At 34.9% G+C, this 24188-nt stretch overlaps 1 pseudogene; it reads left to right on the forward strand.

Annotated features, from left to right (window-relative positions):
• The window catches only part of LOC131402540 (uncharacterized), a 236576-nt pseudogene that overhangs the window by 194685 nt on the left and 17703 nt on the right, over nt 1-24188 (forward strand).

The raw sequence follows: 24188 nt of genomic DNA on the forward strand, positions 1-24188 counted from the left end.
GCAGGAAACAGGGGACAAGAAGGCCTGTAGGTCTTTTTTTTTTTTTTTATAGGCTAGGCCTGGAAGTGGGACATAGTCTATTGACCACAGCTTAGTCACATGGCTGCATCTAACCTAAAGGGAAGCTGTGAATTAGGAGGAATAAAAACAAGTTTGTTGACTAATTGCTTATGACAGCTTATGGGAGAGGATTTCATCTCAACTGAACTTTAAAGATGTGAATCTGGCATTCAGATGAAGAAGATTGGGTAAGAACATTCCAGAAGGAGGGAAAAACGTGATAAAAGACATAGATGTAAAAAACTTAAGGGACATTTTAAAGACCAGTGTTGTTGGAGTATAAATTGCAGGTCCTGATTAATGAGAGATGAAGCTCCACTGCTGATGTTTTTTCCTGTTACACTTTCCATGTATATCCAGTTGCCTACATGACATTTATCCTCTGATGACTCAAAGGCTTATCAAATTCAACCTGTACTAAACCAACTCCAGGATCTTCTACTCCACTTCTTGGTCTTTGCCCTGGCCCCCTTCAAACCTTCTCCTCCCTCATCCTATCACAGAAATAAAAAATTGGGATAGACTGATGGTTGCCTGAGATAGGGGGTAGGAGGTGGGCTAAATGAGTGAAGGGGGTCCAAATGTACAATTTCCAGTTATAAAATGAATAAGCCATGGGGATGTAATGTACAGCGTGGTGACTATAGTTAATAATACTGTATTGCGTATTTGAAAGTAGCTAGGAGAGTGGATCTTGAAAGTTATCACGAGAAAAGAAATTTTGTAACTATGTATGGTGATGGACGTTAACTGGGCTTATTGTGGTGATCATTTTGCAATATTGAATCATTACGTTGTATACTTGAAACTAATAATGTTATGTCAATTATACCTCAATAAAAATAAATTTTAAAACATTGGAAATGATCCTTGACATCTCCCTTCCCTAATTCCACAAAACTAATCTATCACTAAATCTTACATATGTTAAATTCAAAGTTTTCTTGAATATGTTCATTTTTCTCTATTTCCACTCTACCACTCAGCTCCAAACTAACATCATCCATTGCTAGATCTATCACAATAGGGACCTAACTCATCTCTACTCTTGCCATCCATTTTTTCCTCTGTTCAGTCTGTTATACACAGTGATACATTAGAAACCAGGCCCATTACCAGCAAAATGACTTGCATTTATTTGGTGCTCACAAAGTACTAGGCATTGTTCTACATAAATTGCATTGATAGTCTTATTTAGTCCCCACGTAGTTACATATAGTAGCGTCTATTCCCATTTCATTTTATAAATGTAAAAACTGGGGTTTGGAAGGTTTAGGTCATTTGCCCAAGTTCATACACCTATTAGGTCTGATTAACTTTAAAATTTAGGTGGTCTGTTTCCCGAGCCTATGTCCTAAATCACCATGCTAAATTTTCTCTCAGTGCAGACGTTTAAAAGATTTATTTATTGAGTAAATGAATAAGTGAAGAAAAAGTGGCAGATTGACAAGTGCCACATATAATGGAGGGTCATGTTAACACATTTTATCTTGTCCATGTGGTGGAAAGGAATGGTTACCTTTTTTTAAGAAAGCAATGATATAGATCTAGAGATTTGAAAGGTGTCTTCATTACATGCATGGAAAATGGAATGGAAGGGGGAAGGTTTCAAGGCAGAGAGTAATTTCATTAGAGTATGAAAGAAATGGGCAAGGGGAATAAGGACAAAATTATATCAGAAAAGGTTAGAGATTCTTTCAAGTTCTTGATGGCATATTCCCTCTTTGTCTCCTTCGTAGTCTCTTTCCTTCCCCAATATACTACTTGGTCCAAATGCAACATTAATTGTATCTTTCAAAAACAAGTTCAGTGTTGACAGACTTTCTAATGGTGAAATGAGGCATCGTATGTAGAGTGACGACCCAACACAGTTCTTCAAGAAAATGAAATTCTTTCCTTCACCTTCTTCACATTCCCTCCTCAAATGACCTGGATGCGAGAGAGAAATGAGTGTAAAGTTACCACAGACTTGAGCTTAGAAGAATAAGCAGTCACAAAAGTATTAGAAGATAAGGATAAAGTGTCCAAGCTTGGAGAACTTTATTTTCTTGATTTTAGAAGATGGAAAAGTCAGTGAATGTATTTTAATTTTGCCTAAGTTTTGCTTATTCTGCTTAATTCTGGTCAGAGCTAATGGTTTCAAATGATCCCAAATGGCTCTAAAATTTGGTTAAATATAAGCATACATGCAAATGAGAATAGAAGAGTATGCAGTTTTAACTATTTATGTAAATGATTTCAAATAGACATAGCATTTGAAATCTCTCTTTCCCTCTGTGTGTGTGTGTTTGCGTGCGTGAATGTGTGTATGTGTACCAATAATCAAAATGAATTTCTTAAACAGAATCTATCTTGGGATAGTTATTTTGATTAATGTGATATGACAATGTATCAGAGTAAATAACGTGGTAAAATATGTTGGGCTAAATTTCTAGTTTCTACTTTTTTTTTTTGTGAGGAAGACTAGCCCTGAGGTAACATCCGGTGCCAATTCTCCCCTTTTTTCTTGAGGAAGATTGGCCCTGGGCTAACATTCATGCCCATCTTCCTCTACTTTATATGGGACGCCGGCACAGCATGGCTTGACAAGTGGTGCGTTGGTGTGAGCCCGGGATCCAAACCTGCAAACCCCGGGCCACCGAAGTGGGTCGCGCGCACTTAACTGCTTGCGCCACTGGGCCGGCCCCTCTAGTTTCTACTTTAAATGCCACAAATCTATTCCTGTAAATAGGATTTGGGATAAGATAGAAAGCCTAATGTATAACAAGCATATTCAATGAATACATCAGACATGTAATCACAAAAAATGCTAAAGACACAGGTTCTGCAAAATGTTATGCATTTTTGCTGACCATGTAGGACCTGCATTTTCTGAAAATATAGAGTTCCTCTGTGTGTTATTTAACTTTCAAAGCAATGAATTACAAGGACTAGGGTTATAGAATGAATTCTTCATAGTAGAGAATCTGGAAAGTGACAAAGAAGGAGAGAATGGCAAATGGGAAGGGAGATTTCCTCTATGTTCCTCTCTCTGTAAATGCATATTTCTAGTGCAGGAAGACCACTTAGCTGAATAATTTATAATTATTCTGTTAGCATGAAGTTCATCAGAGAAAAATAAATGAAAATAAAACTCGCATGCACTATTACAATTCTTTCTCTGTATTTTGTGTTGACTTTTTTTTTTTTCAGGGAAAGATTTGCCCTGAGCTAACATCTGTTGCCAGTCTTCCTTTTTTTTTAACTCCTGAAAGCCCTAGTACATAATTGTATATTCTATTTGTAGGTTCTTTTCATTCTTCTGTGTGAGCCACTCCCACACCATGGCAACTGACAGATGGGTGGTGTGGTTCTGCAGCTGGGACACGAATCTGGGCCGTTGAGGCAGAGAGCACAGAACTTTAACCACTAGGCTATCAGGGCTGGCTCTGTATTGACTTTTGATACTTGTATTTTTCTCTCTAATTTTAGATGATTTATCCACTATTAATAACATATCAGTAAATTCCGATAATTTAAATATTTTAATAATTATCCTGTAGAGAAGGAAGAACTATTCCTCTACCCTCTAACTTCTTCTGGCTGATCTAAGAGTTAAAGAATTAAATTGACAAAAGACAGAATAACAGTGGAAAATCAAACAAAGTTTAGTAACATGTATACATGGGAGAAACCCAGGAAAACTGAGTAACTCACCAAAATGGCTGAAGCCACCACCTTAAATACCATCTTTAGTTAAAGACAATGGAGGATCTTGGGGGTAGTGGTTTGGGACATCAAAGGGGAGGAAGGCAATCCATATGAGGTGAAAAAGCAAAAGTTTGGTAAACAAATGTTTGCCATACCTTGCAGAGACAACGGAACATGGAGAGGACTTTGATTCAACGCACCTTGCTAGGTTCCTCCCTGTCCATCACACCTAGTTCATACTATACTATAGTTCCTTATGGTACTAGTTCCTTCCCAGAACAGACCTTCCATCTTAAATTCTTTTAGCAGTTAGGGGGAAGGTCAAATTTCTTTCCGAGTCTTTTGTTCTTAAAAATAATCAAGCCAAAGAGACACACTTTGGGGTGGCAAATTCTGATCCCCCACATTCCCAACACGAATGTGATTAAGAACAAATATAAATAAAATAAGAGAATCATGATAGTTTCTTATGTGAGAAAAGTAAGTGAAAAGAAATTAATGTTTGGACCTTTGTCACTGAATAATAATAATAATCAATTTGGGGGGTGGGGGTGGGTGAAATGGGTGAAGGGAGTCAAAAGGTACAAACTTCCAGCTATATATAAAATAAATAAGTCCTGGGGTGTAATGTACAGCATGGTGACTATAGTTAATAATATTGTATTGTATATTTAAAAGCTGCTAAGAGAGTAGATCTTAAAAGTCCTCAACAGAAGAAGAAAAAATTTTGTAACTGTGTGTCCTAATGAGCGTTAACTAGAGTTACTGTGGTGCTCATTTCGCAATACATACAAATATCTAATCATTATGTTGTACACTTGAAACTAATATAATGTTATATGTCAATTGTATCTCAATAAAAAATAATAAAATAATATTACGATCCACAAAGCAAAGTCAATTGGAGTTGTCAAGAACTTTAACATTTTTAGATGTTATCTGAAACATTTAGAGAGGAAATGACATAATGTCTGGGATTTGTTTTAAAACATACCAACAGACAAATATAAAAGAAAAACGGGAGAATAAAAGAAACCGTCATAAAAAATGTTGATTGGTGTTGAAGCTTAATGTTGACTTTGTTATATTTTTTCTATGTTTGAAAAATTTTACATTGAAATTAAAAAAATAAAGTTAAAATAAAGCTCTTCAGCAATGTTAGGTTGCATAATCATCCATCAATATATGTACGGCAATAAGGTAAATGTTGTTGATGACAAATATATCAAAATTGAAAGAGTATGGTAGAAAAGAAAGAGCAAAACTTTAGATGGAAACAGACCTGGATGTGATTGCTTCCTTTTATCTTTGCCTACCAAGTGACTTTGGGTAAGGTCAGAGTTACAATTTTCCCTTATATAAAATAAATATAATATTTTTTTGCAAGGCTAGAATGCGATGGTCTTTGCAAATGGCTAACAAAATGAGTGGAATGTATATTAAACTCTATAAATGCTTCTCATAGTAATTGTTCATGATGATGATGACAATGTTGATATTGTTAACACTCTAATTTCAGAAATCTCATTTGGTCTTGGTTTAAAAATCTATTAGGTCAAATGACTCTAATGATCAAATGATCTAACATTTGGTCTTAACTCTATTGGCATTGATGTCTCCAGAAAAGGAATCATTTCACAGATCTTTCCACAAGAGATAAAGGTCTCAAATAGTCTTTCGTTCAACAAATATTTATTGAGCTTCTACTATACACAGGTCCTGCTCTAAGAGTTGGGAAGAAAGCACTAAACAAGATACACGATGCCTCTGTCCTCAAGTGATTAATATGCTAGTAGGAACATGGCATTATGATTGAAAACATAAAAATTCAATCACTTGAAGTATTGAAATATACAAAATTAAATAAATTTCAATCATTGCAACATGATTGATAACATATAAATATTAGTTATAATCAATGCAGAAGCATTGGGTGGAAAAATTTCAATACCATCAAATTCATACCAAAATCAACATTCACAACTAAAAGGGAGATTCACTACATTTTTCTAAATATCATAACCAATCAAACCCATTTTTGGTTTATTTCTTCAACATTTTCTTATTACATGTTCTATTATGTATTTTCTGCATGTGCCATAAAATAAATAAAGCAAAATATTTATAAAATATGATAAATTTTAGTTATTTGGTAAAAGTGAGTCACTTTATTTCTATTATTTACGTTCTAATCTTACCCATAATTTCCTTATAAATATTGCTGTATGTGTTCAAAAAACCTAAATACATGGCATAATTTTGAAGATATGTATAATTTTAAATCATCTGTTTAAATGAAGCTACTGGATATTTACCAGTAAATTATTAAACAGAATAATAGGAATAATGGTTTATTTCCTCCCCCATATGTAGTAAAGTTATATAGACAGGCAAATCATCAGTAGGACCGAAAATCTCTGTGCTATCATTTTCAAATTTCTGTGACAAAATTGCTCAATTTCTTTAGCCCAGTTTATGCGGCAGCATTTCTAGAGTAATAAGGCAGGCAATTATTTAAAAGTCTGACCTGTGGTACATTTATTATGTTATGAATGTAACCTACTTATAATGTGACTCTTTCTTTTACTTCCCATTAAGTAATTTCTCCCTACCTTCACCCTAATTTTAAGAAAACCACCAGATTTTCTGTTTTGAAAGAAAGTGTCACATAATTAAAAAATTATGTGCCTGAAAGAAAAACATAAAAATACTCTCATATCATATTTATTTTCAACTTGCATTATGATTGATTATTAGAATGTTATGAGCCTAATTAACGTCTTTCTCTACATTAACTTTTATCTTTATAAGTACAATTGTTACTGTAGGTCTTTGTCATTGTGGGCAGCTATTTATTTTTAAAATTTAAATAGATATCATGATGATCTTGGCAATGTTGACAAATCAAGGATTTTCTGTCTTTGGTGACTTACAGGAGCCTTTTCTAAAAATATTAGTAAAAGCTTTAGCCATCTGAGCAGGTAACCTTAACTTATTATAACAGCTGGAAATACAATTTGGATCCAACTATTCTTTGATAAACTAGTGAGTTTTGCATTATCATACCTGTATCATGGCTAAAATTTTAAAAACAAAAGCTATAAGATCTCTGCACCTGTCTGTATGTTTACGTATGTCTATATATGTAAGTTATAGATGTGTTTTTCTATCTCTGGATGATATATTGCCAAAATTAATTTGTAAAGATCTCTATTTAATTGGCTCAAAGACAATCATGTATATAAATCAAGTATAGTCTCAGAAATATAGAAACTAACCCAAAAGTTTTTCAAGTTCATGTGATCTAGGATAATCTTCACTAAATAAGAGCTAGTTTAAGTTTGTTGGTTTAATTAAAACAGGCATGTCTGTAGAGTTAACAGCATTAAATACTTTTATTCTGCCTATCAGGTTCTGAATATCAGCTTCCAATATGGCCAACTTCTGACCATAGAGCTGCTTAAAAAAAAAAAATCCTTTTAAATATCTTATCAAGTTTCAGCCAGGAGAAACAGTAAATGTTCTTGACAGTATTGAACAATACCATGGGGACAAGAGGCATCTCTAAAGAGAGTGTAAAAGATACTGTCCTCCCAAGACCCAGAGCCACTCCCAAAGACAACCAAAAGAAAGACTTAGATGATTCCCCTGAGAGCTGGCAACAGTCAGCAGGACCATCGCAGCAAATGGAGTGCAACTTACACTTATGTACAGCCATATCTAGCCACAAATGGGGTGCCACTTACATCTCTGTCTGTTCATATTTTGGGGGCCCCCAACCTGATGGTTGCCAAGCCAAGTTCTCAGGACACAAAATGAGACAAACAAGAAGGAAATAGCTGTCCCTGGGAAAGAAAGGACTGATAACCAATGTTTTTCCTGCCAATCTGAATTTGGAAAGGAAGGGACCGCATAAAATTTTACCTTCCTCTCTCGACCAGTCACCACAGACAGAGATCAGGAGAGCTGACTGGTATGAATTCTTACCCTTTGCCAGTTTCTGCCAGTTTTCCCAGGATGCCACCTGCAGGCTTAGGAGCGAGTAGAGTGTCCCAGTGGGTCTCATCCAGGTCACCAGAAACTGTAGAAGAGGGAAAATAATTTTCCCTGTACCCCCTCCAGGGCACTTGTAAATGGATAAGCTTACCTAAGATGGTTAAAAGTTCTCCACTGTGGCCACTGTAATTCAAGAAGATCTTTGGTGAGGATAACTTACTCATTCAGTATTAAAACAAAATTTTATTCACCTGAGGCCTCACACTGGCCCCAGTCTAGTTCAAGTTGGACCCAGTCCCACCCCAAATCCAGTCTGGTTTCTAAATAGGACCCAGTCTGACTCCGGACCCAGTCCAGTTTTTAACTCGGATCCTCTCTGACTCCAGCCAGTTTCTAGACCCAGTCCAGAAAAAAAAAAAAAAAGCTCAAATGAAGTCTGAAAGCTTATAACAAAAAAGCAGTGGAGGTAGGATCCAGGATCCGAGCGGGACTTGCCCGTGCCCTCCAGGGGCAGCAAGAAAGCAGTGACCTCAAGGGGCTTAAGAGGGTCCCACACCTTGTTGCTCAGCGTGCCTAGGGGCCACCGGGAGTCTCCTTTGCTTTCCTCTTCTGACACCAAAACTGTTCAAAGATAATCTGAGGCATATTAAAACATTAAGAGTTCACTTGAGTAAAAATCGATTCAAATCAGGTAGTGTCAAACCAGAAGTGCTTAGGAGTGCTCCCTGGTGGGACAGTTCTTCGCTTTACTGTGGGCTCCCAAAAATGAAGAGATGATTATAAAACATATGGAATAATCAATTCATAAAATATTCACTGAGTGACAGGTGCCAGCCTTAAGCCTGGAGCTGAGGATTTAAAGACGAATGAGGAAGTCTTTGCCCTTCTATAGCTTACAGTCTGGTGGAGAGTTTGTAGGACTTCAAGTGGACGGTCAAAAGTGAATTAGGGGAAAAGCAGAGACCGGAAATCCTGCCCCATCTCTCAGGCTGCGCAGCACGTGGTACAGCTGCATGTGTGACGTTTTCTTTCTATTAGCTCACAAATGGTGAAGCCCTCTGCCCTTTCTGAAGGACGAAACTATTCTGAATGCCTGCGCCCAACTCCATTTCACTCTTGGCTTAAATTGTTTTAGGAGGACATCTCTCTTTCCTAAACTATCCTTCATGCCGGGAAAGGACTAAAAGCCCTGCTGATGCCGGGTAGCCAGAAATTCAGGGAAAAAGTAAAACAAGATTTAGTTGATTGAGCACTAGGAAGGTCGCATGCGCCTCAGAGCACGGGCCAGCTGCTCAAGTTCCGGCAAGGCTCGCAATGACCCACGTGCCTGAGTTGGCTGGCGCTGACTGGACTATTCCTCACGGCATGGCTGGGACTAGAACAGATTTGTGTGTGTGTGTGTGTGTGTGTGTGTGTGTGTGTGTGTGTGTTTTAAATTGGTGTGTGTACTAAAAGTCATGAAAAAGTTCAAATATATGTACAAAAAATTCTAAAGAAGCCCATGAATGCAATTAGAAAATTTCCCCTGTACAGATGTATATATTAGCTCTTTCAGTAATTACCTTCAAAAGAACTATATAAGAGAAAAGATTGGGTAAAATACAGTTAATAGCTTCTCCCACCACTCAAATCGAATGTCGAAATAACAAAGAAATTAAGAACTGGCGTGGATAACTGTCCTTCATTATGGCAGTCCATAAGCCACATCTGGAGGACAGAAGGCTCTCCAGTGAACACCCTCCCACTCGTGCCCCTTCATCACACTGTGTGAACACAGAGACCTTTCAAAGCAATGAGTGGAAAAAGTGGGCCCATTAGCTGAGAAACTGAATAGGTGATGTTTTATTTTTCTTTACCATTAAATGTAAATTAAGGTAAAACTGAAGTAGAGTCATTACCATTTATACAAACAGTATCTATAATAAAGTATCAACTTTAGAATGGCCAGGAGGATCTTGCAGATGAAACGAGCACTGGACCACACATGACAAAGACTCCTATGTACACTCAGGTGTATGAATAAATTTAGCACCTACTTTCAATTTGACATTCCTGTAAGACTTAGAAAGAATAAAGTAGATCCCATCAATATGAAAATTAAAAAAAAAAATCAGTTGTGAGTTTCCATTAATGTGCAGCAAAACTCAAACTAAATATTTTATATTTTATTTAAATGAACCCTCCCATTTGCAAATTTTTTACAGAGAATTATGTTCAAGAATACAAAGAAAAACAGGAACTGATAAAAGTATCAAACACTGCCTAGCGGATCTGAAGTATTTCTTCATATAATTAAACTACTAATTGGCAGTACAACTAAATTATGTTTCTGACTAAATGGGCTTCAATTTTTTTCCATTTAACATCAAGGCAATAGTGAGTTAAAGCGTGCAAACTTCTCGGAGTTCTCAGAAGTGCAATGTCAATATAATCATGATAAGAATAATCATTAATATTTTAATATCACTAAGTGTCTTGCTGTAAACTGATCCTTAGTTATTGACTTGACTAATGATACTCGCTGGTAATTTTTTTTAAATCAAACATCTTAGACATGGCGATCTTCTCTTGTAGTTTTCAATACAATTGAAGCTGGGTCATAAAATTTAGCTCACACTGTACTCAAATGTGCTGAGAAAAATTTAATTTATTTATTTTGTTTTTAAGCTAATTTGGATTTCTTCATGGGAGGAAGGATAAATAAACCCCCAACCAGTTTTAACCTTTTCCAATGCAATACGATAATCAGTCTCGTCATGCAGTGAACAAGCCATCCGCTTGCCTCCTCCTCTCTTCCTACAACAGCACACAGGTACATGAACCAATAGAAGCGGCTTGTATGATTGTGACATCAGAGGGAACTGCCAATCCAGGAGCCATGTGCTGTCCTTGTAGTGTCCTTTGGTAAGCGGTCATCTCCCTTGTCTGCTGGCTGCTAGGGACCTGTTGGGGCCAAAGTCTGGGGAGGGGAAATTAGGGACACACATATCACTTTCTTGCTCTCCCCCATTCTTCTTACCAACCCGCAGGCTAGAGACAGCACAGTCTCTCCTTTTACTTTCTTTATATTCTCCGCCTTCTACTATCAAGCAGCAAGGCCTCTGCCTTCTAGGTCCTAGGTGGAAGAGCTAACAGCCCTTCTAAAGGAGATCTCTCAACACTAAGAGCTGGAAACACCGGTCTTGGGCTTCCCTACGTGACAGAAGGCAAGGTGGCCACCAGGACACTGGAGGAAAAAAACCTTAATACAATAGGATCATTGTACAACTATTATAGTTTCAGAGTAATTCCATCTGCCTCCCAGAAATGAATATTAATATATTTTTTCTCTTTTCATTCCTCCTGTAAGAAATTCTGTTCTCCTTCTGGACAGAAGATGCCTCATGCTAACAAAGTGAAAGTCAAGTACACAGAAAAGTAAAAGAGAAAGCACATTAATGCTTTTCTAATTGACTCTTGATATCATACAATCTTTGAGGTTTGTTTTTAACGCGGTTGAGTTGTGAGGTATTCTATTTTGAAAATGTGATAAAATGCATAGTTGTCTCAAGCTATAATGGTAAATGTGTATGTACTCATTTTCCTGTGCAACTCATGTCTCTGAAGACCATATTCTTTATTATGTAATTCAAATTAGTTGTTCTATCTTCTTTGGGGGCACCTCTTCCTCTCCTAATTTTCCCCTTTTAGTTTTCCCCTTTTGCTTGAAGTTTTGAAGTCTACGTTAGTTTCTCTGCTTTTCATACTATCTCTCACCTAGGTTAGCATTAAAGAACCCAGTGAAATTTCCTCCCCCTTTACTCACCCTCCTTTCTGGCATTCTATTTTTAATTTATTCAAGTGAATGTGTTGACATTTATTACTTACAGTGTCCTGCTCTCTGTACCATGCTCTGGTTCGGGATTTTGTTTTTCACATACTTGCAAAGTTCTCCCTGCTTCTAGTCATCAATCCATGTTATGTAACTATACAAAATCTATTTTTAATCTCACTTTCTCCAGGAAGAATTCACTGATTAATACTAGTCCTTTGTGATGTTTTGTTGTTGTTAGTGCTGTGGAGTCCATTCTGACTCTGAGCGACCCTGTATACAGCAGAGTGGACCCTGCCCGGTCTTTTTGCGCTATCCTCTCACCTTCTGGTGCTATATGAGACACTGCTCTACCGCTATTCACAGAGTTTTCATGGCCAATTTTTTCAGAAGTGGGTGGCCAGGTCCTTCTTTCCAATCTGTCTTAGTCAAAAAGCTCCGCTGAAACCCGTCCACCATGGTTGACACTGCTGGTATTTGAAATCCTGGTGGCACAGCTTTCAGCATCACAGTAACACGCAGCTGCCACAGTATGACAACCGAGAGATGCGTGGTGTGGTTCCCTGACTGGGAAACGAACCCGGGTTGTGGCAGTGAGAGCATGGGATCGTAACCACTAGATCACCAGATTGTGATCTTACTTTTACACTATTGGTCTGTATCACCTATTTGAATCATTATTTATTATGGAAGGTAAGATTCAATTTTAATAATTTTGATGAAATATTTTTTAATCAGTCACATTAAGACTGATTTTCACAGTTTACACAGAGAGATATTATTTGCATAGTGGTTGCATTCCTACTAAATACAGTTCCCATTAAAAAACGTCCATCTTGCCACTTGCTCTGGTTTGACCTTTGTACAATTTCCTTTACCTTCCTTCTGTACTCATCACCATTTGTTCCATCTCATTTGTTCTCAGCAACTCTGTTTTAAGAACTTCTTTTTGTGATCATAAAAGTAATTTATAATAAAACAAATGAATGCGTTTCCTGTTTGAATATCTCTTTTATGATTGTGCTGTGCAATGCTCTTTCTGTTGTTTCTATTGTCTTTATTCAGCTTCTCATTTTCTTCTTTTTTTGCGTTGTTTGGTCTCTTACTCATCTCGTGTTCATAAACCTTGCTAAGGTTTTTGTACTTTAGTAAGTATTTAGCCTATTATGTCTCATCCACATTCATCTCTAATATCCCTACACTTTTATCATAATGGGATGGGATTCTATTTGACATTGAGGTTGTTGATAAATAATTTGTGATTCTTCATACTTATGGTATATGTTTTTATCTCTGATTTGAATAGACACATCGTGAAGGCACGAATATCATCTATTTATTTTACACATTCACAAAAATTAACAGAAATTCTCTAATCTCTTCCCAGAATGCCTAGGAACATTAATTACTGTCAACTAAGTATGCATTCTGGAAAGTTTAAATTCATTCAGTATCATCAAGAACAAAGTACGAAGAACATTCTAGAGGCATAGTCCCTAGTTTTGAAGAGTTCTTCACGTGCTGTTGCTTCTATCCGAAGTGCCCTTCCCAACCACTCAAATGTATAATTGTCCTTGAAGACTGAGCACAGTGCCGTCTCCTTCACAAAACTTTCTCTTGCTCACCTCCCTCCCAACAATCAACCCATCTTCCATACCGCACTTTGATTAATGCCCCCAATATTGTATGTTTCATAGTGTAATATATTTTTCTGGCTCCATGTCTGTTCTTCTTCTGAGAATATGAACACCAAGGCCAGGCAATGTGGCCTTATTCATCTTTGTATTGTCAGTGACCAGAAAAAAAAATATATTCAGTAAACACTGAATAAATCATTGGGATTCATATGAAGCTATTTTTAGAAGGTGGGATTTGGTTAGAGTAAGTAGTCAAAGGAAATCTTCAGAATGAAAATCTATAGGAGATTCTGTGTCCTCACGTATACAGCTTATTTCTTTCGCTTACTCACATTTATACCTACTCAGCTGCATTTGTTATTTCACACATATTTTTCACTTGGCTGCATAAACCTGTTTGAAAGCACAATGCAGTACCTTGATGGTCGGTAAAATAGAGCTCATACCTAGACTACCTTCTTTTGGTTGATATTTTCTTGGTGAGATAGTGACGTGAGCTAGGCAGTTTTCTGCCTACCTGCTCACTTTAGAATACCTATACAGATACAGATAGAGTTGTAAATATATTGTAAAAATAGAAGTTTAAAATTTTTTTCTGAACGTTAGCATGAGAGTTACTCTTTAAAGTTTATAACAAACAATAAGCCATAAATGTTAGCTCCAGTGTCCTAGTTTTGTTTAAAATGACAAAATTTTTTAATATAAAAAGTAAATATGCAATATTAATATTGATAATATGTAAAGTTGGGATATAGAAGAGATTTCTATTTCCAGCAATATGGCAAATTAGATTTCCTGAAAATTTTAACGGGAAAAAAAGATGACAGATAAAATACAATAAGTAATACATATAAAATAAAATAAAGCACAAAACACAAACATTTAAATAAAACACATGGCTGAGTTTACTAGGATGGAAAGGACAGCTCTAAGGAGCAAAAAAAAAAAACAAAAACAAAAAACGAAACTTGAGAAGAAAATATGCGAGCTAATGCTGAGGCTTGTCAGTACTTGCCATTCTGAGAGTGCTTGCTAGTCTGGGTAACTAGGAGATTGAGTATTAATGCCCATAAAGGAACAGAAAAGAGAGTTGTAACTGAGACCCAGTTTAGTTTACCTAATAATCCAAGAACTCTCAACTAGCCACCTGTAGTGAAGTGGTGGACTAGAATAAAATCCATCCCTTCGAAAGAGAGATGACTTGAAAGATTGACTTTTTGACTTGTTCTATAGGTAGGATTTTTTCCAGTGATAATTCACAAACATATGTTTGGGATCTGAATTTACTCTACTTACGTAATCTGAGAGCGTTCATATACAAGGAATTAACATAAAAGTATTCCAAGTCCCATAATACTCCTGGGGAGGCTTTTAAAATAAACAAAACGTTACTGAAGATTTGTTTCCAACCCAAGCTGTTGCTAAGTCCGGAAGACAAAGCCCCACTGAAGATTAGTTCAGTCCAAAATTACAAGAAACAACATAAAGAAACAATCCAATATGAGCAAGAATCAGTGGATACCAAAAGAGTAGTACAAGTCTCCTGAACTTGTTGCATAATAGAAATGTTGGAGAAAAGCTATTAAATAAATATTTTTAAGATTAAAAAAATCATAAGAAAATAATTTACAAAAAATAGGAAGTGAGCAGGATATTATGACTAAAAGATAGTCTTAAAAAAGAACAGATCTTGAGCAATTAATAAACATATTTTCTTTAAAATTACACATAGTAATTTTAGAAGAAGAAGATTAACTGGTATTATATATTGAAGATATTACACAGAAAGAGAAATTCAAAGATAAAGATGTTGAAAACCTAAGACATCGGTCAGATAGACTGAGAAATTCAACATTTAGTCGATAGGGGTTCCTTAGCTGAATATAGAAAACGAAAGTGGCTGCTCAAAAGATAACATCTGAGAATTTCACAGAGTCAATGAAAGACATGAATCCTCTGATTTAGGAAACATTGGAGGCAGAAAAATCACACCTACGAATTCAAGTAGAAGTGAAACAGCAGAATATAAAATAGAGACAGAAGATCTGAAAGGTGGCCAGACGAAAAATGCAGTGTTTACAAAAGGACAACAATTAAACTGGCAGCATTAAAAGAAGCCAGAATATGATAGTATGTTCAAAATGCTGGGAGAATATCACTGTAAATCTAGGCAGCTCAGCTATCTTTTAGGATAAAGAAAAAAATACATATACCAAGAGTTGAAAATAATGTGAAGCAACTAGAACTCTTACGCTGTTGATAGGAAAATAAATTAGTACAATAACTTTTTTTTCCTTGCTAAAATGGAGATAATATGGTTAGCACATTGTAAGCATTCAACAAATATTAGTTTTTTACTGTTTAGTAGAGGTAGAGATGAATATCATAAAATGGTTTAAACGTCCAAGTTCACTTTACAAAGAAAAATAAGTGCCCGAGTCAATGAATAAGCAAACAAACAAACAAAAAATAGAAATACCTTGTGGTACTGAGAATGGATTCCTAGGAATCATTAAAAAAATACAATATGCTCAACTTGAAATATATGTAATTAGAATTTATAAACATTTAATATAATGCATAGAAAACGGCATCTTTAATTTGGTACTCTCTTTTCTAACTTTTGATTATTTTTTGTTTGTTTATTCCTGATGGAATAGCCTCTTAGGAAGTTATTTTCAAATACGTGTTCCCAGAGGTCCTGTGAAAATCATTTTGACACTGGGTGGGGAGAGGTTGGAGATGAGAAGGTGGAGTTCTCAGGGCTCACTCCCAGTTCAACTAGAATAACTCCTTTATTTTTCTGCTTATACACTGAGCTTTCGTACACGATAGGAGACAGGGGCAAATTGCTATTTTTAATCACAGCTACTTTTAATTAGAATCAAATTAGTAATTAAAAGAACATTTTAGTAAATTTGTTTAGGCACATTCAGCAGTAAGAGAAGGGGTATGCTTAATTGTTCTATAAAATAAAGAACAAAATACTTTGGGGCTATAAAGAAATCTGGTAAGAGTGGATGAGAAGATAAGGAAGGAGAGAGAGAGAGAGAGGCAGAAGAGAAGCTGAGATTGAGTGAAGGAGGGTCAATAAATCTTCCTTGTGGTGGAGTGACCAAATGGCGATGCCTACTCTTCCATTGGAAATTATGGTGTTTCTCTGATGTAAGACCGTCATCTGGCTCTCTCATACAGTAAGTAGAGCTTATTGATGAATTTTCCTTATAATTTAAATTGCTAAGATGGCTGAGAGATGTTTGACAATGTATTTAGAAGCAGTTCTCTTGGAAAGGGGCACTGAGGTAGAGGAATCCATGAAAATGTCACCACAGGAGTTTGTATAAATCCGTAAGGAGAGTCTGACTTCCATGGGGTGTAGAATTTTAGGGGTTGGAAGTGTTGAACCAAGTCTGGAATCTGGGCTTCATGAATAATGTTTCATTTGGAGAAAGGATTTTATGCTAAGTTTGAAAATTATTCCTGTAGTAAATGATTCATACAGTTACATCCTGTTTTGAACACAGAAGAAGCCATGCCATTTTCCATACATCATAAGAATTTTTACTGAAGTTGAATCTACTGTAAGAATCACACACAAAAAAATGGTTTAACTCAATCCTTTTCTGGCTGGATTGGAGGTGACATCTACACTAATGGAGTAGGGACCATAGTCACAAAAGAATTGTTGATTTCCAAGAACGAAGTGGGACCAAGGTGGGCCCTTGGCAGGGGACCTTTAGCTACTTCACAGTTAGTAAGCTTTTGCTATACAGTGTGACTTTCCCTAGGGTACTATTTGCTGGTCAATACATGGCTCCGCTATTCTAAGCCACTTCATTGGTCAAAGTGTGAGTCTCTTCTAAAAACCTAACAGGGTCAAAAGTTGATGGGCAATACTCATTTGTTGAATGAATAGTTGAATGAATAAGTGAATGTATGAATGTCATTTAAAGCTTTGTAAATATCATGTTCTCTATTGGTAAAACCTTTCTAACCCATTTTTTAGAGATTCTTTCATTATGAAAGGAGAAATATAAACGTAAATCTTATAATGATAGTGCTTTGTCAATTGTGAACGTAAACACAGTATTTAATAATACCACTTCTGGTAGTAGAATATGAATATGAACCTAAACAATAGTCACACAAGGTCATTTATGTGTGGTCATGATTGGAGGAGCCTATTTGCATGAGATACAAGGAGCCTTCTAAAGAAAAGTTCATTTTAAGAAAAAAAGAGTCAGAAAAATAAATCTGAGGATAGGCTGAGGTTAAAGAAGATTGGCCATCTGGGGCCTGTGTTGATCATATTAACCTTTAGCCCTAATGGTTTTCCTTCCCCCTTCTCTTTATCCCAGGTTCTTGTGCCAGAGTACAGAGGAGTGGAAACTAAAACATATATTTCAAATAGCTACTTCCTTAAGAAGTCTGTTAGGCGTTGGTACCATAACTCACCAATATTCTGGGATCCACACAAGAGAAATGTGAAGAAAGAAAGAGAGAATGACGTTCCTTACTTGTGCAGAGAACCTTGAGCAGAGTGAAGCCACCTTTTACATGTCTTAGATCCTAGAGTGTTTACTGGTGACATCGGCACTAGAGGCCTTTTTGGCACAGGTGTATGGCAGCATAGAGAGGCATTTGTCCACTCATTCATTTACACGTTCCTTCAACCGAGATTTACTGGGGCCTTAGATAACGTGCTAAGGATTTAACTGAGTAACACAAACCCCTTTATTGAAGGCAGTGTTGGACAAAACAAACAAGTAGATCAATACTTCCAGGACACTGTGAAAGAGGAATGCGCTATGTGATATAGGATTATTTAGATGGGCAGTCAAGACTACTCAGAGAAGATTTCTATACCAGGGTCATAACCTGAGTGTTAAAGGAGGAGTAGATGTTAGAGGAAGCATGTTTTCATGACAGAGACAAGAGTAATTGTGAAGCACACAGACATGAGACAAAACTAAATTTGCAGAATATTTTGGCAAACTACATGCCATCATCTACTGAATCCTTCTTTGGGTTTATCTAAATAGGTCATAAAGTTCATAAAGTATTAATTTTGAAATACTCAAAGGAAATAGGCACAATTTTTCAATTTGGTTTGTTAACTCTTCTGTCCTTACGCCTCTTACAATCTACTTTTCAATAATGACTCTGGTATTTCCGTTGGTTGCTTCTCTTTTCAGCTGGCTTTTTACAGTATCCCAGGTCAAGTTTCCTGTATGCCAAGCAGTAACTGTGAATTCTTTTTTTGATCATAAAGAAAGCTCCAAAACTTTTTTGTCTTCACACTGCCTCGATCATTGCCTCTGCAGAATAGAAGCCAATCTCTATATTTTTACATAAACTTTCTTAGCACAAAAATTCACAAATCTGACTGGATATTCTTTTTGCTTAGATGGTCTTGGTAGCTATGCTCCTCAACTGACCACCTTGCAAGTGTGCAGTTTCTATAATGAAGTGAAAAATGAGATTATGTTGATTTAAAACTTTGTGATATGTTCTTATATCCATTCCAGGTGCCTGTGGTTCAGATAGATATTTTTGGCAATGTTCTGCAAAGTTGGAAAAACATTGCTCTGTGGGTTTCTGAGAAACATTTGCTATTTTTCTCATATACGTCGTGCTAGTAGCAACTTCTAATCAGCAGGAAACAAAGGGCATGAGCAATTTATCCATTAAGTGAGTCATATGAAGTAAGCAAAAGAAGGAGACTTGCTGATGGTTAAAAGTGATATTTTTACATTTTGGTCAATGACCATTTCTCATAAATGTTTTAACATATGCTAAACTGAAAGTATTTTGGTTGAATTGTTAGTGAGCTAGCAAAATCTCAATATTTTTAACATGATTTTTTTTTTTAAAGAACTCAAAAATAACCATGGAGCTTTTTCCAAGACTACTTAAAAATCACTTTTCAGTTGAGATGCCAAACTTTTAAAATCAGTTTTGGAAAATAAGAAATCTATATAAATTTATCAATTAATATAGAAATAAAGTGTAAAAACCAAAGAACAAAAGAAACTCAAATGTTAGAAATCTTCTAATTTTTGAAGAACTTTAAAAACTAAAATTTTAAAGTACAATTCTATTAGTATCACTATCTAGTTTTCTGCATTATTTTTTCCAATTTTTTTATTTTGAAAAATTAAAATCTATATGAGTTGTAAGAATTCATCAAAGGACATCATTTTACCACATTTGCTTTTTCTTTCTCAAATACTTCAGCATGTACCTTCTAAAAACAAGGATACTCTTCTACATTACTGTAATCAAATTATCACAATCAGAAAATATAACATTTAAAAATACAATTATTTAATATATAGTCCATATTTAAATTCCTCCAATCGTCCAAACAGAATTCTTAACAGATGTTTTTTGATCCAGAGGACATGAAGAATAATGCATTGCATTCAGTTGTTATTCTCTTTAGTTGGCTAATAAAGCAAAGCTTTGTTAATTGTTAGTAAATCAAAGCTAAATTTATTACAACTAATTGAAGCAAGGGCGAATCATCTTGACAGAGTAAGATTCTCAAAATAGAAAAAGTTCATATGGTTCCAAATTGGAAGAATGCACCTCAATTGGATTCATTTAAGGTTTTTCTCATGATTTGACTGGAGTTAAACATTTTTGCCAGGCATACTACACAGGTGATTTTTGCGTCCTCTGTACAGAACATGATGTCAGTTTCTTCCATTATTGGTGAAATATGGCTTGATCATTTCTCCAAGGTGTCATCTCTCAGATTTACTCACTGCACAAGTTCTTTTTAGTAAGTAATCTGTGGGGGAAAGTTTATGAGGACATAATATTGTGTTCATAAATCCACTAATTATTAGCTTCCATTGATTCTTTCTGTCATTACTATGATAGGTGAAAAAAAATAAATTTTAATTTCTATAATTTTTTCAACATGTTAGTTGATATTTGTCCATAAAGTAGAGCTTTTCCTTTTCCTCACTTTGTAATTACTATTATTTAATAGCAATATACATATTAGGTTCCTTTCTTATTGCAGTGTGTTATGTTCTTATTCAGATTGATAGCCAAGCCATTCCCCATTTGGCCAGTGGGAGCCTATTCATGCATGCTCCAGGATCCTTTTGATATGTACCTATAATTTTTAAAAGAAATTCCTTACTTTCTGTAACAAGAAGACTTTCTAGTCTTACCTTGTACTTTCCTTGCCTTAGCCCCGGAATCAATATTTCTCCAAGGGACCCGCGTTTTTTTCTATCCATTTCCAAGCCATTGCCACTCACCCCCCTGCAGGTAGTCATTTCATTGGCTTCAGGTTTTCACTTCCTGTACTTATTTTTTCAAAATTAAAGCAATATATACTAAATATTCCTTCTCATTCTTTCTTATCCAAAAAAGGAGTGCATTAGAGGTACTTTATTGAAGTTAATTTTTTTTTTCACTAAAGAGCTTGTCCTGAAAATCACTGCATATGAGTTCATAGAAATTTTCTTCATATTTTGGTTTAAAACTGCATAGAACTTCATTTTGTGGTGAACAGTCATTTATTCAGTCAATCTCCTGTATATGGGCTACATTTTTTAATTGTATTTTTGTAAGTGTATCTTAACAGTAAATTCCTAAATTTGAAGTTTTGTTAGATACTGCCAAATTCTTCCCAGAGAGCTGAATCTATGTTGTATTTATATCAGCAATATATGGAAGTACTTGTTTCCAAAGCCTTCAAACAAAGTGTTCTCAAACTTTTGTGTTTTATAAATCTGATAAAGAATATATGGAATCTTAGTATAGGTGAGATAAATATGAAATTCTCTTATCATGAGTGAAGTTAAATGTCTTTTCATATGTTTAAAGGTCATTTGTATGTCTCTTGTGTCTCTTTTTGTAAGCCATTTATATCTTTTGCCTTTATTTTTATTTGGTTTTGGTATTTTCCCCTGTAATTTAAAATGTTCTTTAAATACTTAGAATGATCACTTTTTACCTGTGATATATACAAATAATTTCCTTTCTATGTATCAATTTTATTTCCATGTTTTTTTGGGGGGATGTCATACAGAATTTTTTTTCAATATTTCCTTTCATTGCATCAGGATTTTGAGTTATAGGTAGACTTTTTTTCACCCAGTTTATAAAGGAATACCATGTATTTTTCCCTGGTAATTGCATAGATTTAATTTGTGTATTTAGATCACTGATTCATTTGGGGTTTCTTTTTCTTTTCCAATTCTCGTGCCTCTAATTGTTTCTTCTAATCTAATTTCATGGGCAATACCTCTAATTTATTGTTAAATAATAGTGGAGATAGAAAGTATTCATGCTTTATTCTTGAACTTGATGGGTATATCTCTTTTTCTTCCACATTAAGATGCTGGCTTTAGGGCTGAGTATATAATGTTATATGTATGTGTGTATATTTCTATATTATTGAATAAATTTTAATCAGAAACGGGTGTTGGATTTTATCACGGGCTTTTTAGCATCTATGGAGATAATTATGTATTTTTCTTTTATATCTATCAATATAGTGAGTTTTACAAATGAATTACTATCTTTAGATTTATTAAATAAACTTCAATTAATGATGCTATGTCTTTTCTTAATGTAGTATTAGATTTTGTTTGCTAATGTTTTATTTAAGATTTTTAGATTGATGTTAAGAAACAAAATTGGTATGTGCTAAATTTTTTCAGTTTAGGAATCAATGCTATTCTTGCTTTCTAAAAATATTTTAAAGTGTTCCTTAATTTTCTACGTTCTGTAACAATTTATACAGCATTGGAATTATCTAATCTTTGAAGTTTTGATAGAATTCTCTATGGAATCATCTGGATGTGATGCTTTTTTATTGGGTAGTTCTTTAATAACTCTCTCACTCTTTCTGTGTCTCTTTCTGTCTTTCTGCCTTTCCATTCTCTCTCTTTCTCTCTTTGTCATATGCAAATCATCTGTTTAAACTTTTTGTCTCTATTATAATCAAATTTGATAAATTATATTTTTCTGAGATATTATCTATTTCATCTAAGTTTTGGCATTTATCTGCATAAAGTTTTGCACAGTATTCTCATAATATTTTAAATCCTTCTGTTTCAATTGCTGTTTTATCCTTATTCTCACCCTTGTTCTTCAACCATTGTTACCACCTCTGTTTTAATCTTAGACCTACAGTTAAATATATTCAGTGCTGAAAATCAGTCCTTTTGCTCAAGTTTCTTCAATCACGTCTTGAGTGGAGTAAGCTTGTCCTGTAATTGATTTTGCAGGAAGGACTCATACAGTATTCCTGGAGTTCTTACAGGATTAAACAGTTTCTATAGACTTGACACTTGAAAAACAGTTTTGCTGATGTAACACCCGTAGCTCACACTTTCTTTCCTTGAGTTATTGGAACAAAGGTCCCACCTTTGTCTTGGTTTCAACGTCCTTGTCTAGAATTTTGATGTCATCAGATTTTCTTTCATTGATATGTGACTTTGTCTTTTTGCGCGAATATTCCAAGGATAATTTTCTTTACGCTTACAGAAAGATATTGAAGCTAAAAATTAAAGGGCATATTTTTTTCAGTATATGGTGATCTCTTCAATTACATAGCTTCGGGACTTCTTTGTTTCTGAATTTTTTTGAATTATGGTTTAAAATATTTTCAATTATTTTATTTTAGTCTTTAACATCTGCAACTATGCCTGTCTTTTATCTTCTTTGCCTATATTGATCAATTTCTCTCTGAACATTTTGTTTCTTTCATTATTTCAATTTTGGTTTGTCTTAGTTGTTAGAATGCCTTTCCTAAATCTTCCTTATTAACTTTGAAGTTTAAGCTTTTCTCTCTTGGACACTCTGTAATGTAGCTAATATTAACACATGTTAATATTTATCTTAATATTGAAAACTTATTTTCAGAGTGAATGAACTTAGATGTCCATTTCTGTTCTAAATTTTGGAATTTATAATTCAAAGTTTTTTAATGCAAGTTTTTCCTTAAGCTTGTTTAATTCAGTTTGGAGTGTTGTGTTAAAGGTTTTACTTTAATTATTTAGTTAATTAATTTCCTTGTTAGCTCTTTTATTAGAGAGAATTTTTATCAGTTGAGATGTTTTGATTCTCCTTTTCTTGTTTTCTTTTTATATTAGGTCCACATGGAAGTACTCTGCAATTTTTAGTTGATTCAGTATTTGAAAAAAATTATTCTGGATTGGCAATAACAACTGTCTACATACAAGACTTTCAGATGGCTAATTAGGTTTCTCTGTTCAAGAGTTCTCTCTTCTGTTAATATTTTGAAGTGCAGTTTATTTAATGGATACTACTCTTTTCAGGGAAAGAGGCTTTGATTTGTCTTCTCTTTTTATCATGTCTTTTTTCCTTCCTTTGGAAAAATAAATTTTCTTTTTCTTTTACATCTTGCCCTTCACAATGAAGTCTCAAATGTGTGCCTCCTGCTTCCCTATGTGCTCTTCTCCCTCAGAAGTAGTGATACAAAATGAAAGGAGTAAAATAAAAATTATACAAGGAAAGAAAAAGATAAGCAAAAACTGTTTAAAATACTTAAGAGAATATGCTACTTGGATAAAATTGATAGAATGATGAGTTTCAAATAACAGAGGACACAACTTAACACTGGCTTAAATATAGGTTGGATTTATTATCTCTCATTACAAAAAGGCCAAGTTGGGTTAATTCCGTGACTTATTGTTCTCAAAGGCACAGGTTACTTTACCCTTCACGTTGTCATATTGAATTTTGTTTTCACATTTGCCGTCTTATGGTCTAAATCACTTGGAGAAGAATGTTCTTCTGTAAGAAATAGCAAAGGCCAGAAGAATGTCGTTTTCTTGAGGGAGTAAGGTAAACTTTCTCAGAACCTTAACTTCCCCCACTGCCACAAACCTGGTATTTTTCCTTCATGTCTCCTTGTCCAGATTTCATAAAATTATATATAAGCTTACCAAGATTTATTTTTAGATAAATAAATATTTTCTTGTCCTGGACCACCAGGTATT

This window comes from Diceros bicornis, unplaced genomic scaffold, assembly GCF_020826845.1.
Source record: "Diceros bicornis minor isolate mBicDic1 unplaced genomic scaffold, mDicBic1.mat.cur scaffold_124_ctg1, whole genome shotgun sequence".
Lineage (NCBI taxonomy): Eukaryota > Metazoa > Chordata > Mammalia > Perissodactyla > Rhinocerotidae > Diceros > Diceros bicornis.